General features: G+C 36.6%; 1 long non-coding RNA gene and 2 pseudogenes across 4 annotated transcripts; 1 reads left to right on the top strand and 2 right to left on the bottom strand.

Moving 5' to 3' along the window:
* Positions 1-231: 231 nt before the first annotated feature.
* Positions 232-1,362, bottom strand: LOC149196878 (uncharacterized). 4 transcript variants are annotated; one of them, XR_016254154.1, is made up of 3 exons: positions 1,280-1,362; positions 937-1,157; positions 232-740 (listed from the first exon to the last, which is right to left on the bottom strand). It is a non-coding gene; the product is annotated as an uncharacterized LOC149196878 (long non-coding RNA). The 4 variants fall into 4 exon arrangements; XR_016254155.1 differs by having other exon boundaries at positions 937-1,128; XR_016254153.1 differs by lacking the exon at positions 1,280-1,362 and having other exon boundaries at positions 937-1,273.
* Positions 1,363-1,535: 173 nt separating this feature from the next.
* On the bottom strand, positions 1,536-4,586 carry LOC149196877 (putative pentatricopeptide repeat-containing protein At3g13770, mitochondrial pseudogene; annotated as a pseudogene).
* Positions 4,587-13,306: 8,720 nt separating this feature from the next.
* Positions 13,307-13,729, top strand: LOC149196876 (uncharacterized protein At2g34160 pseudogene; annotated as a pseudogene).
* The last annotated feature ends 1,681 nt before the right edge of the window (positions 13,730-15,410 follow it).

The following is a 15,410-nucleotide window of genomic DNA, read 5'->3' as shown; positions in this document are numbered from 1 at the left end:
TTTATTACAAAATGTTCATAAATGCACCAAGCCAAAGTGACACCTTAAGCACAATTTAAGGATGATATTCTACCAAAGCTATAACACATGGATAACATTTATTGGAAATAAAAATCAACTTTTATTTCATACTTTTGGGAAAAGATTATCACCCTAAAATGTTAGTATTACATATTAAAGTCAAAGTCTCAGCCCTATACAAAGGAACAGAATCCAATCATTACGAGAAACTTCTTTCAAGTGTTTCAAAATTCAATCGCCGGGAACATATTTCACAAATGTGACCTACTTGTCTTTCATACTTTTTAATGGTTCTAACTTCTGAGTTCCTTGAAACTCACATCAGTCTACTGTCAACATCAAAACCAAAAGTTATTCTTCCATAAGATTTCTTGCAAAAACAAAGATATTCCCACCTACACGCAATGCTGCATCTCCATCACTCTAGAATAGAAACTTGACATCTGGAATTGCAGAAAAATCATATCAATTGGAAGGCCTAGCTGCAAAGCACGCAATGCTGCATCTCCATCACTCTAGAAGAGAAACTTGACATCTGGAATTGCAGAAAAATCATATCAATTGGAAGGCCTAGCTGCAAAGCGCGCAATGCTGCATCTCCATCACTCTAGAATAGAAACTTGACATCTGGAATTGCAGAAAAATCATATCAATTGGAAGGCCTAGCTGCAAAGCACGCAATGCTGCATCTCCATCACTCTAGAATAGAAACTTAACATCTGAAATTGCAGAAAAATCATATCAATTGGAAGGCCTAGCTGCAAAGCATTTCTGGGGTGTGTAGAGCAATTTCAACAAAAAACGTCTAGCAGAAACATTCTAGGGTACTTGATGTTTTACTAGCTCAAAATTATAATTAAATCAAATCAAATCTTTATTCTGAAATAATATAAAATTAGTATAAACCTGACTTACAATGATGGGGGCTTACATAAACAATGTCGTGCCGTTCCAAAGTTGGGATTCCTCAATGTTTGACATTAATCAACATGCCATTTGTTCCCTTCCATTCAAAAGTTCAAGTTGGTTTCCTGATCAAGACCTCAATGTTTGACATTAATCAACATGCCATTTGTTCCCTTCCATTCAAAAGTTCAAGTTGGTTTCCTGATCAAGAAAGATCGATTGCATCCCTCCTTTTGAGCAACTCAATAATGATAAATGAGCAACTCAATAATGATAAATGACCGAATTAGCACTTCAACATATAAAAAGCAGAATTGTGAAAAAACATATGTTTTGTAATGTTGCTTCTCACCCATGCTTTTGTTCTCTTTAGAAAGTGATGTTCCTAACATTTCTCCAAAGGGAAATTTTTACAATTTGCCAAACTAGTGCAGCTATAAAGACAGTAAAAAATGTTAAAAATGAGTACTATAAAAGAAAGTGTCTTATGTGTCATGCAACAAGATCAGAACCGTCTTGTCAATAATCAAGCTTAACATACTAAACTTTTAATGCATCCATTCATGCTATCAAAGCAATACAAAATATTGTATGAAACTTACCAGAGGTGAGCCTGCTCCACATGAAGAAGCTACGAGACAACTGACATATTCTCAGCATGTTTCTCCTTATTTCCGCGTGTCACAAGAGGCAACTTCTAGACCAATAGAGGATAGTATAGAGAAGCATTCAAGCCACTCCCAAATAGTGCTCAAACTTCATCTTGTATTACCAATAATCCTGACAAGAGCACGTTCCATCCTAAAATGGTGAAAACGTATAATGTCCCTTACTACAATTTCACGTCCAACAATCTTAGAAATAAACTTGACAGCATTGTGACAGTCACCACATACACGAAGGTTCTTTATTATTCGAATAGGGGCCCCAGGAGGTGTGCTCATAAGCCCAAATGCAATGGCTAGCTTCTCACTGTGATGGTAGAGGACATGTTCCTTATGTTCATCCTCCATATCATGGAGGACAAAGTTTGTGTTCGGTACATAACCTGCCTCCTCCATTGGCCCGGCCAATGTATTCAACATTGCATGAACTTCTTCTATTTGTGGGTGTGATCTATCTTCTGACATGAATGCATGTACTCTATTCTTGACCTCAATCCAGCTGAACCCTGGCTTCTTTTTAGCGTCTCTGTCTTTCATCATTTTTCTAACCTTGGCTGCATCATCCCACCTGCCAGCTGCAGAATAGATATTTGAAAGCAGCACATATGCAGAAGTATTTTGCGGCTCCAAATCGAAAAGCAATTGTGCGACACGCTTTCCTATTTCTATATTGCCGTGAACTCTGCAAGCACTGAGCAGTGCCACCCAGATACTGACATCAGGTTCAAATGGCATCTTATTGATGAAATCTTCTGCCTCGTCTAGACGACCAGCACGACCAAGAAGGTCAATCATGCAGGCATGATGATCCATTCTTGGTGTGATGTTATGTTCATGCCTCATGGAATGAAAGTAATAATGTCCTCGATCTACTAGACCTGTATGGCTGCAAGCAGAGAGAACACCAAGGAAGGTTATGGCATCTGGCCTAATGCCTGTCAGTAGCATTTGCTCAAAAAGTCTCAAGGTTTCCACCCCATCCCCATGCTGAGCATGACCAACAATCATTGCATTCCATGAGACAACATCACGCTCAATCATCTTCTCGAAAACTTTCCGTGCATCTTTTATGCCTCCACATTTGGCATACATAGTAACCAGGGCGTTGACCACAGACATGGGTGACTCAAACCCCATACAGAAAATGTGGGCATGGATGTGTCTTCCATGCTCAAGAACTGCTAGGTTGGCACACGCACTAACAATGCTAGCAAAAGTTGCCTCATCTGGCTTCAAACCAGTGTGTTGCATTTGACAAAAGAGTTTTAGAGCCTCTTCACTATACCCATGCTGCACATACCCTGCAATCATTGCATTGCAGGAGATCACATCTTGTTCAGGCATTTTGTCTAACACTTGACGGGCATATTGTAGGCTGCCAGATTTAGCATACATGTCTACAAGAGCACTTCCAACGAACATATTTGAGTCAAAACCAGTCTGGATAATGTGGCCGTGAAGTTGTTTACCTTCTTCAAAAGCAGGTAAGCTGGAACTTACACTGAGAATGCTTGCATAAGTGAATTGATTCAGTTTCACACCTATCTGTTTCATTTGGAAACTAAGCTTTAAGGCCTCCTGATAATGGCCATTATGTGCATATCCTGCAATAATTGCATTCCATGAGATTAAGTCTCGTTCCTGCATTTTATCAAACACACATAGTGCATCTTCTATGGTTTGAGTTTTGGCATACATTGTAACAATAGCATTGCACACGGAAACTTGGGACTGGAATCCACTTCTGATAATGTACGCATGGACCTGTCTGCCAAACCTCAAATCAATGAGAATAGCACACGCATTGACGACACTGACAAATGTCAACTCATTTGGCTTCATACCGGTCTGGTGAATTTGATTAAAAAACCTTGTGGCCTCGTCCGCTTGCCCATTTTGGGCATATCCTGCAACCATGGCAGTCCAAGAAACAATATTTCGAACCGGCATTAAATCAAACATTTGGCGTGCACCATCTACTCTCCCACATTTGGCATACATATCAACAAGAGCAGTCCCAACAAATACATTTGACTCAAATCCAAGCTTAACAACCTGTCCATGAATTTTCCTCCCATATCCTAAATCCACCATGCTTGCACATGCACTTACAACGCTGGCTAAGGTGAACTCATCAGGTTTCGTGCCCATCCATTGCATCTGGCCATATAAATCCATGGCTTCAACCTGATCACCACATCGGGCATATGCCGCAATCATTGCATTCCAAGAAACTATGCTACGTTCATGCATTTTGTCAAACAGACACCGTGCATTTTCCACATACCCACATTTTGCATAACCTGTAAGAACCGTAGTCCATGAACAGACATCTCGTTCAGGCATTGTGTCAAACACTTGGCATGCATCCTTAATTCTCCCACACTTCACATACATGTCAATCATACAATTCCACAAATAGATGCTTGGCTCAAAGCCGGTTTTAACCATATGGCCATGAACCGTCTTGCCCTCTGCTAGGGCTCTGCTATTTCCGCACTCCAGCAAGCGACGAACATAAATATTAGGATCCACCTGAACAAACCTGCAATATGTAGAATTCAGAACACCTATATCATGGCTACTTCCCTGTTCTTCTTTGGGATAATCTTTGAGAGCATAACCAAACTCTCTCCGCTTATTCACCCAGTATCTACACTCTAGATGAAACACCAATGTATTCCAGATGCTTCTCTGAGTATGATGATGGTGTCCGAGCTGTTTTAAACAGGTGAAATTCATAGCACTCAGTGCCATTCATCTTATCAGAATTTTACTTGCACCATAGAGCTTGGTTTACTATTATGCATTCAAACGTCTGACGCCATTTACATTCAAAGTCTTGAATGATTATACACTGAACACCATAGCATGAATGCATGCCTATGCAGAGGCTACCGTCATCGGTATCGGCACTGCAGTTAAATTGTACCATTGTTAAAAGTTCTAATGTTTATCATCAAAAAAAATTCAATACATTGAAGCTTTCTCAAAAATATCTATTAAATGGAATAATGTGAGAATTTCCGAAATAATTATATGAATATAGGAGTTCATTTGAATTTAATAAATATATGAATAAATGTGTTTATTTTGGGGGAATTTTGAATTTGATACATGGTGGTATGTTATTGTGTTTTACTTTTGTGCATGTAGTTTTAGCTTGTTTAACTACTATAGGTTTTGTGTCTACCATGTTAATGCAAACCATCTTTTCTTATTAGTAAATTAATCTAAGATCATTTTTCCTTCTATTTGGTAAATCTAGCATAGGTGCCTTTACATCATTGGTTGCAGTCCCTCTATTCACAGCTAGTGGAGGTTCTAATTCCACTACTAGAAGGATACGAAAAAAATTATTTTGATGAAAAAATCTAATACGAAAAGGCCCCAAACATTTGATATGAAAGTGAATATAATAGTGTCGTCCAATCAGTTATTGTTTTAGGTGGGGTGACAATTGTTAAGCAAGCCATAGTCTTTTCATTAACTAGTGTCTAGTATTTAATTAAGTGATTGTTTAACTAGCATCCTCTCAATGTTGTTTTTTCGTTATGAGAGTTCTTATAGGGTGATATATGCATTAAAATTTCATTTTAGTTGATTCGATGTGTACGAGCATATGGATGTATCTGCACAACATCAGCATCAACCTTTGTAAATCAGCGTGTTTCCCATTGCAATGTGCAGATGGGATTGGAATTTCAAATCTAGATAACTATTGACTCATAGAATTATACATTTGTAATAACAAATATGAATGACCACCAAGTGTCTAATGAAAGTGGTTGTACATGACCACTTAACATATCTAGGTGATCATTTAAGCAGCATCCCTTCAATGTTTTTGTTCTCTCTCATGGCATCTTTTATAGGGTGACCTTTCTATTCAAGTTTTCTCTGGTTGGTAATTTGGTTCGATGTGTTTGGGCATATAGATATATCTACAAAGCATTGGTATCGGTGTGTATCCCATGGCAATGTCTCGCTCAGGTGGATTGAGAATTCAAATCTACAAAATAATTCTCTGGTGGAAGTGTTGAATCTAGGTAGTTGTAATGAGATACACAACGACGACCACCATGGGCCTGATGGAAGAGGTGGAACTAGATAGTTGGAATGAGACACATTAGCACAACCACCTAGGAGATTTGGGAAGAAATGTCATTGAAGCTTCATCACCATGTAGTCTACAATGAACATGATTAATGATTTTTGCAACAATCATATGTAAGTAGTATATCAATCAATTATTGATAAATTATTTAGTAAAAATTTAGGTTCAATTTTTAATTCATCGATCATTTTGCAAGAATTAACATGTAATGACTATCATTTCTTATAATGGACAAGTAATCACTTAGCAGGGGGATTAGATGGCTCTTAGTGATTATCATGATGATGATGTATTTGGTTGTATTCAAATGAAGGGCTTGTGACTTGTCCATACTAAAGGTTGTGTTTCACAATGCACTCTGATGAGGATGAAGTTTCCAAATCTCATATGGCTCCTCTAGAAAAATCCAAGCTTTTGTAATTCATCACATGTTGGCATCTCATGTTAGATAATACTTGCACTTTATTTTATTGTTTTGTTTGATGGGTTCTTTTCTGATACAACCTTTCTGCTTTCTAGAGGAAAGAATGCAAATTTCCTTGGATTCATAATCCTGAGCTTCAGTGTCATTTGTTTCATGTAATGGAGGATTATTTTATTCAACCTCGTTGAAAAGTTCTAGAGACCAGTCGTAGAAGCCCTTCTCAAAAAAGATTTCACTGGCGTCGAAATTTTTCTTTGTCTCTAGAAACTCGACAGTGAAGTCAAACAATTCCAGCCATGGAATTTTAAATTTTGAATTTAATGGCATTGATCATTGTCAGGACAAGCATGTGGGGATATGTCATCGCATCTGGCTTTGGAGCCCTGATATGGCGGTGCTATTGACATCATCCCTAGAAAAATTCAAAAGCCAAAGTGAACATTGCAAACTGCAAAAACATTTTGTGAATTTTTTTGTACAGCCGCAAACTAATATTGTGGCACATATCATATATGTCACTACAGTGACATAATAATAGTAGTCACATATCAAAGATTAAGATTTATTTTGAGGTAGTTATACTCTTTTTATCCTTCTAAATAAATAAATTAATTAAAAAAATATATCATATAAGCATGTTTCATATGAATATGAGTTATAGTTTTTTAAGCATGTGGTATTTGTAAACCGTAATATTGTAATAAAATACATTTACAACTTAAAAAAAATTCATGATTAAGAATATTGTTACATGTTGTTTTAAATGTATATGTGTTTGACTCATATATTAAATTTTTTTATAATTATTATTATTGTGCCAAGAGGTGCACTCTAACCCAATTTGGAAGAGATGTTTATTGGAAGTACTGAAGCGGGGGGGGGCGCAAAGGGTGTGAATCAATGTTTCACTTTTCTTACAATTTATTATCAAAAGCATTATCCAATAACATCACAGTAAAGGAACACAAGATATATATAAACAATTTATTTATATTACAACAAAAGCTACAACTTTCTTCCCTAGTTCCTCCCTGCCGCCTTATAGAATAAAAGATAAAATAAAAACTCTTGGGCTCACGTACCATGGAAATGGTTCAATTTACAATAGTTTCTTACAATTTATTATCAAAAGAATTAACCAATAACATCACAGTAAAGGAACACAAGATATATATAAACAATTTATTTATATTACAAGGGAAGCTACAACTTCTAGTTTACCAGCTATAACCGGAAGGGCTACAACCTCATATTTATCAGTTGCCACTAGAAGGAGACGACAACCTCTTGAAGGAAACTACAACTTCCTTCCCTAGTTCCTTCCCACCACCATATAGAATAAAAGATAAAATAAAAACTCTTGGGCTCACGTACTAGGGAAAATGGTTCAATTTACAATAGTACTAAAATCAGAGTTATTTCAATCTTCAAGTCTGCTCCAATATATATACTATTGTAACTTCGATATCAACTCTTCAATTTGTACAAGTCCTTAAGATTATGCATACCTCCAATAGTTTCTCATGAAAGCTTTATCACAAATGTACTATTTTAGTTCTCATAATACCTCAACATAGGCTTTGTTGCAAGTTTGAATCAAGACTTCAACCATTAGGGGAATTTTGAGGTCTAAAATGGGCCTCCTAAGGAAAATGTACAACCAAAATAAATTTTATAAGAACAAGCATGGGGGATGATTCACCATTTTTGGAGTAAAAAAGTAAAAATAAAAAATAATAATAATAAAATATTAAAACTATTTTTTCAACTTATCTCCCTAAGGTTTTACTCAAATTTAGAGCAGGAATACTCATTGGGTGAAATTAATTCCTCATCCAAGGAATACCCATGTTGCATACTTTCGATGGACCCTGCTACACGAAAAATGAGAAATACATGAAAAAACATCATTGCAATCATGTTTTCATGTATTTCTCATTTTTCTTGTAATAGTGTCCATCTAAAATATGAAACATGTGTACTCCTTCAATGATGAATCAAATTTTTCATCCAATGAGTGTTTCCGCTCGAAATTTAAATAAACCCATAGGGAGATAAGTTGAAAATACTAGTTGAAAAAATAGTTTTTCTTTTTTCCTTCTAAAATTTGATGATGTAATAAAATATTATTTAATTATTTCTACTATTATTCTATAATTTCCTTAGGATGCCCATTTTAGACCTCAAAAATCCCCTAATGAAGGACTCCTTCAATGTTTCTTGCTTCAAGACTTCTGCAAGACAACTATCAATGTTTGCTCCAAAAAAAGTCTGCGACAAAACCAAAGTCTGCTCCAGAATATGCACCAAAGTTCTACTACAAAAACTTATTTTTCCTCCCTTAAACTTCCTTCTAATGTTGCTTATATAAGCTTAGAAAATGATCTCAGGATGACCTTAGAAAAGTAGTTTTAAATCTTCCCTAACCAGGGTCGAATTCACCTCAAAGAGTTTCCTTAAAACAGGTTTGAATTCTACCTCGGGTATAGGTCCACAATGAGCCTCATGAAACCTAGATTGGACCTAAGGAAACTTACCCTAAAACAGGGTCAAATTTAAGACTCAAATAAGTTCAAATTAGCACTTCAAACCACATACAAATTGTCTTCAAATGGAGGCCGAAATTCTATCCAGCAATGCCTCAAATAGAAGATAGAAATAGGCTTAAAAAAAATTACCAAAATTATCTTGAGGTAACTTCACAACAATGTTCGATACTCCAATATTTCTCCAGATGATCTCAACCTTCTTCAAATATGCGTTTAGGGCTTGACTTGTGTAAAAACGCAGAAGATCTATGACAATTCCATGCAACTTGTTGTACACTTTGGACGCCACGACTAGGACATATATATACACATTGGAAGGGGGCTCTATATTGGGGCCAACCTAAACAACATAAGAATTTTCTTTTAAAAAGACATGACTATATCAAAGTTGACCTGAAGGAGAGGAACTGTCGTGTTTAGAGGAGGCTTAGAGCACTCTAAAAAATAAATTATTATCTTCCATACAATCTCTTTTCAAGGCTAATTAGAACACATGAGTTTAGGCCAAATTAAAATATAATTTTGACCTCCTTTAAGGTGCAACAATGCAGTATTGACACCATAACTTTGAGGGGCAAGATGCTAGGGCTAAACTCATCCTTGGGGCATCAAACTTCAAAAATCAATATCTCTCCAGTCAAGAGGACCAACAAGATGTGCCACCTACCAATTTAGGATATCCTTGAACCAAATTCATTGTCTCTTGCATGCATATTATCAGACAATTGTTGGTCCATTCACCCTTTGACATCACTAACAATTTTCCAACAATGTTCTAATGTCATGTCCTTTCCTGTAAACATTTTAATTCAGTCAAACTACATAAAAATAAATAAATTATTATTATTATTATTATTAAAATTGAAGTAAAATAGTCAATTCATTGTTGGTTGTTTTTGGACTCCAATATTTGACAACCCATAGTTCTGCCAATTGTATTCTTATGTAAGAAAGAACACCCACACACACACATATCATCAGCCTAGATCCATCTTAACTTTGAATCTAAGTGCCAAGAGGGATCAAATCTCTTGAGTTAAAAACCTCTTTTAGAGTGAAAAGAGATTTGATCCCTCTGGATGCTTGGTAGATCTCGAGTTAAGATGGATCTAGGCTAGTTGATAATAATAATTTAAAATAAATTTATTGCATTGATAAGCGCTCTCCAACCGAGTATGGAAGAGATTTTGTAATGTCCTATCATGTGTTGTTATGTAAATATAATATAATATAATTAATAATTAAAATAAAATTAAGGTAAAATAGTCAATTTACCATTGACAGTTTTTGTGCTCCTGGTTTTGAAAAATTATGCTCTTACCAATGATATTCTTATGTAAGAAATCTAATATACCTACAAACCTTTGGCAATGGTAACAAGTAATAATTATTTTAATTTAGTTTAATTGTTACCAATCAAGAATTAGTTACAAAACTAATTCTACACATTCCTGAAAAGAACAAGATTTGCACTCACTCAGACTCAGTCAATTTCAATTTTAAACTAAAATTCCAAAGTACGTTGATCCTACATAGCTATCACTCAAACTGGAAAATGTTATAGAATGAGGCGAAGGAAGCCATCGACTTCTGAGACTCAACAATTTCAAAAAAATCGTGATGAGATGTAATTCTGATACATTTGTGGATTTTGCCAAACACTTAATCAAATTAATTGTAATATCGCTTTAGAATTATATTTAACATTGATTAATTATCCCAGCAAGAATTAGTTACAGAACTAATTTTAATAGTGGTAAAAACTAAATTGTGTCGGCAAGAAAAGACTGGGGGCGATCAAAATAACGACTGCATCAATGATTCTTGGAAGAGGAATGAGTCACTAATATAGAGAGTATGTCAGTAAACTTAAAAGAGATGACCAGTAGATATTACAATGGCAACACCCATTATTTCACTCAAAAATTTCGTAGCAAAATCAATTGTGAGGCCAGTTTACTTAGTTGATTTGCTACAGTGCCTTGAGGGTCGATGATAATATTGATTTATGCATTTTTGTGATCTTATTTTGAAATATCATGGAATTTTCCACACTCCTTTGTGAATCTTATTGTCCATAACACATTCTGTAGCCATAGTTAGGGTTGAATGGACAGTTATATAGTCGCTTGAAGCCCTGCCTATGGAGAATTGAACGTCAGATGCAATTATAACGCTTCCTATAGATAGTGTGTTAGAGATTCCCGAATACTCTCATCCTCGTGCTGGTATATGAGTCGTTGGCATAGGACAACATATGGAGGTGGAGGCTAAGGGAACGAAGGGCAACATGTGCATAGCTGCAGCACAATGGAGAAGAAGTTGCATTGATAAAAAGACAAGTAATTATGCACTTCTGGTATAAAAATACAGTATAGACATTGTTGGCATAGGACAACATATGGAGGTGGAGGCTAAGGGAACGAAGGGCAACATGTGCATAGCTGCAGCACAATGGAGAAGAAGTTGCATTGATAAAAAGATAAGTAATTATGCACTTCTTGGAAAAGAAACTTGATAATTTGTTTGTCTCTTGACAGAGTAATACTTTGTATTTGAATCATGGTTGCATTGATAAAAAGATAAGTAATTATGCACTTCTTGGAAAATAAACTTGTTATTTTATTTATCTCTTGAAAGAGTAACACTTCTCATCTGAATCATTTACCTATGTTCTTGAAATAAACAAAAAAGAGTTCATATGAATTGTTGTAAAAAAAAGATTAGCCACATTTATTCCTGGAGAGACATCATGGTAAAAGAAAAATTCACTATGCTAATCTCTAAAAGAATCCATGTCACTTCTCAAAACAAATGTAGGAATTGTGCGTGGAAAGATAATATATATAAGTTTATATGCAAAAAAATATCATGTATTTGAGTTCTTGAAAAGAATACATGAAACCCTATATATAAGAAGATAAAGAATCCATAAAAAGAAATGCATGTAAACTTTGGTTATGAAAGTACAAAAATACTCGTTATTTCATTTAAAAGATTACCAAGGATATTAGCATGATGTTTATGTATAGGAATAATGTCTATTATATTTGATCTTTTGATCTACTGAAAATGAATATGTGAATTTACATGCATTCAGTAACTTTTTTGAAAAAGATTTCACATAAAACATTTGCATAAAAGATAATTGTTTGTGTTATTTGAGAAGGATTTGTTATTCATGTTTTTTCTTGAGGATATATTGCATATTTATATCATGTGTGAAATGATAGAAAGAGATTGTGTAATGCATGCATAATAGCTGGCGAGTTAGCTATCTTGTGGAAAAATAATAGTTAGTGTGTTAGATCCCTTGGCACATATATATATATATATATATATATATTTGTGGTGTTAGAAATCTTAAAAAATATGAGAAGAGAAAACATGTCCTTGCATGCATTATTGTATTAGATTCTTGGAGAGGAGAACTTGTAATTGCATGTTTTATTGCATTAAGCTTCCTTTTGGAAAATTCTTTAGAGAAACATATGCACTTGCATGCATGGAAAAGAATAGTTTTGGTATTAAATTTCTGGAGGAAAGAAAGGTGCAATCACATAAAATTTATGGTGTTAGCCTTATTTTGGGAAAAATAATATGCATTTGCACGCATAAGGGGATTAACTATGGTATTAGCTTTCTTTTGGGAGAAGATTATGTATAGTGATTGGGTTAGATATTTTGGTAAGAGGAAAATGTCAGTTTCCATACATGAAAGAATGGATGTTATGCATTTCATCCCTTGGAAAAGAAATGTGTTTTTCCATGCAAGATTTAGTTAGCTTCCTTTAGAAGGAAATATATACTTCACATGCAAGAAGAACAAGCTATCATGTTGTATTCTCTTGGAGAGAACAATGTTGGACACAGATTGTCATTGATGTCAATATGGCAATATTCGAGGAGCAGATAGAGACGAGAGGAGCAGACAGAGCCGAAGAAGAGGAGCACACAGAGCCATCGGAGCAGAAACCATATAAATATGCATTAACGTAAATGGAGGCAGAATACTATGAATCCCCGACAAATACACTATCAGAGTTGCGCAGATGGACGACAGATACAACACGACGGGCAGATCCAACGGTCGCAGGTGATAAAGATGCACGCAGGTTAACGAGCGAGAGGACGGGTGGGAGAGGTGAATGTGAGCCGTCGGATCAAAGAGCAGCAGATCCAATGGTCATCGCACGCGGACGATAATGCGCGGGAGACGTACAGGTAGGCGGTAAGCGGTATTCCCCGCACCGCCCACCGGGGTTCGGTGGTATACGTACAAGGGCCAGCGATCCAATCAAAATACGACGTGTGGCAGATGAAAACCGCCGCCCCCGCAGGTTAACGCGTATGCAGGTTTCGGTGAGGAAAGGTGTGACTGTCGTCCGATCGCGGCGGGGTTTGATCAGACAGTGAGGAGATGCACGAGGTTTAATGTGCAAGCAAAAGGTCGTAGCAACGCAAGAACCGTTGGATGAGGGTGATCAACAACTGCGATTGCGAATACGGCAGAGGCTAATATGGGCGCGATTACATGGATTTTTGGAATAAAACAGTGGAGGTGGAGAAGTAACGCAAAGGTATTAAGAGGGGAAAATTTCCTGAAGAGAAAAGCACAGGAACGATGGTCGTGAAAGAAATCACTGAGCAAGTTGGAAACATGGATCTGAATGATGTTCACAAGAAAAACAGGATTCAAGTCTCCAATACCAAGAAGCCACTCTTCTTCTATGTCAACCTCACCAAGAGGTATATGCAGCAGCATGAAGAAGTGGAGCTATCTGCTTTAGGAATGGCCATTGCCACAGTGGTTACTGTTGCTAAGATATTGAAGAACAATGGTCTAGCTGTAGAAAAGAAAATCTCAACATCTACCATTGATATGAGAGATGAATCAAGAGGTCGTCCCATCCAGAAAGAAAAGGTTGAAATAATACTGGGAAAATCAGAGCAGTTCAATGATTTGATGGTTGCTGCTGCTGAAGAGAGGGAAGCTGAAAGATCAAGCGAGTCAAAGGAAACGACAGCGACTAAGGAGGAATCCTAAGAGACGATGTAAGCGGAAACGAATGGACAAAGACATGGGAATGTATAAAACAGTAGAAATAGAAAATTGTTGGTGCGGTTATGGTGGTGAAGAACCCGAGGGTGAGATAGTAGAAGCAGCAGGGGCAAAAGAGGCAGAAAAATCGGCGGAGGCTGTAGAGGCAGCAAAAGCAGCAGACGCAGGAGAGCATGAGTGATATAACCTCAGCTGAATAGAGTGCAGCAACATACCTATTTATACCAAGGTTGGGTTGGAGCCCAAGAGGTTGGAGCCTCAGAACTTAATAGGACTGAAGTCATTGGGGTAGGTGCTCCTAAGTGTAGAACCACTGCAAAACAGAGTTGGTGCTCTAGAGGTTGGAGCCTCACTGAAGTCCAAGCTGGAGCTTGGCAACTATTCACAATCAGATTTATACTTATATTGTATTTATTTCTTTGCACTGTCTTGAGTTTTAATAAAAGCATTAAATTCAGTCGTTGATTTCTATTTTCTATGTATACATATACATATCTATATACGTTGTTTGAAATCACTAGAACAATTAAAAAAAATAGTAAGAAATACTGATTCACCCCCCCCAGTATTTCCAACAATTGGTATCAGAGCAGGCTTCTTCATACTAGCCTAACAGCGTGAAGAAGGACCCGCAGCCATGATGAGAAACCACGAAGTATCAGGAAGACCTCCTTTGTTCGATGGCACTAACTTTGGTTTCTGGAAGAAAAGAATGACTTACTACTTAATGTCCCTTGGACTTGAAGTTTGGCATTTTGTTCAAAATGAATACAAAACTACTTCCACTCTTCCAACAGACCAAGACGAGAGGAAAGCCTAGATCGCAAATGCAAAGGCCATGAACTCCATCACTAGCGGAATCACTGATTCCGCGTTTACAAAAATCATGCACTGTACTTCGGCCAAAGAAATGTGGGAGAAGCTAGTTGGCTTGTACGATGGAGACTCAAAAGTCAAAAAGGCAAAGCTTCAAACTCATAGAAAACAATTTGAAAGTTTGAGGATGGAAGATGAAGAAGATATTGCAGCATACCTCCTCCGAGTAGCTGAAGTGGTAAATTCCCTGAAAGGATTGGACGAAAAAGTTGAAGAAAGTACCATTGTTCAAAAGGTATTAAGGTCTCTTCTAGACAAGTTTGACTCCAAAATAAGCACTATAGAAGAAGCAAAGGATCTAGATACCCTCAAAATGGATGAACTCCATGGAATTCTCACTGCCTATGAAATGAGGAAAGGTGGCCCAAGCTCCAAAGATGCAGCATTCAAGGCCTCAAGGTCAAAGAAGGGGAAAGAAAGGAATGATTGTAGTGATGAGTCAGATGTGGAATCCGAATTGGCTCAATTTGTACAAAAGCTGAAGAAAGGATCTAAGATTAAAGGCAAGTATCCTCTTATCTGTTTTAAATGTGGTAAAATAGGCCATTATGTAGCAAAATGTCCTCATAAACATGACAGTGATGATGAAGGAATATCTAAAAGAATGGCACATAAAACGAAAGGGTTCATTAAGAAAAACTTCTTCTCCAAGCAAGATGAGTCTGATGAGGATGAGTTTATGGTCATCAAAAGGAAATCAGATGAGGAAAGCGATCATGATGAAAGCCAAGAAGCATTATTCATGGCACTCGCAGATGATGATGACTCAGGGCTGGAAGGAAATGTAGAT

Source organism: Pinus tabuliformis, chromosome 2_2, assembly GCF_031772625.1.
Source record: "Pinus tabuliformis cultivar Carrire ecotype Pingquan chromosome 2_2, CPIR1, whole genome shotgun sequence".
Taxonomy (NCBI): Eukaryota; Viridiplantae; Streptophyta; class Pinopsida; order Pinales; family Pinaceae; genus Pinus; species Pinus tabuliformis.
Note: the sequence above shows the minus strand (reverse complement) of the source record. Positions and strands in the feature narration are given on the sequence as shown.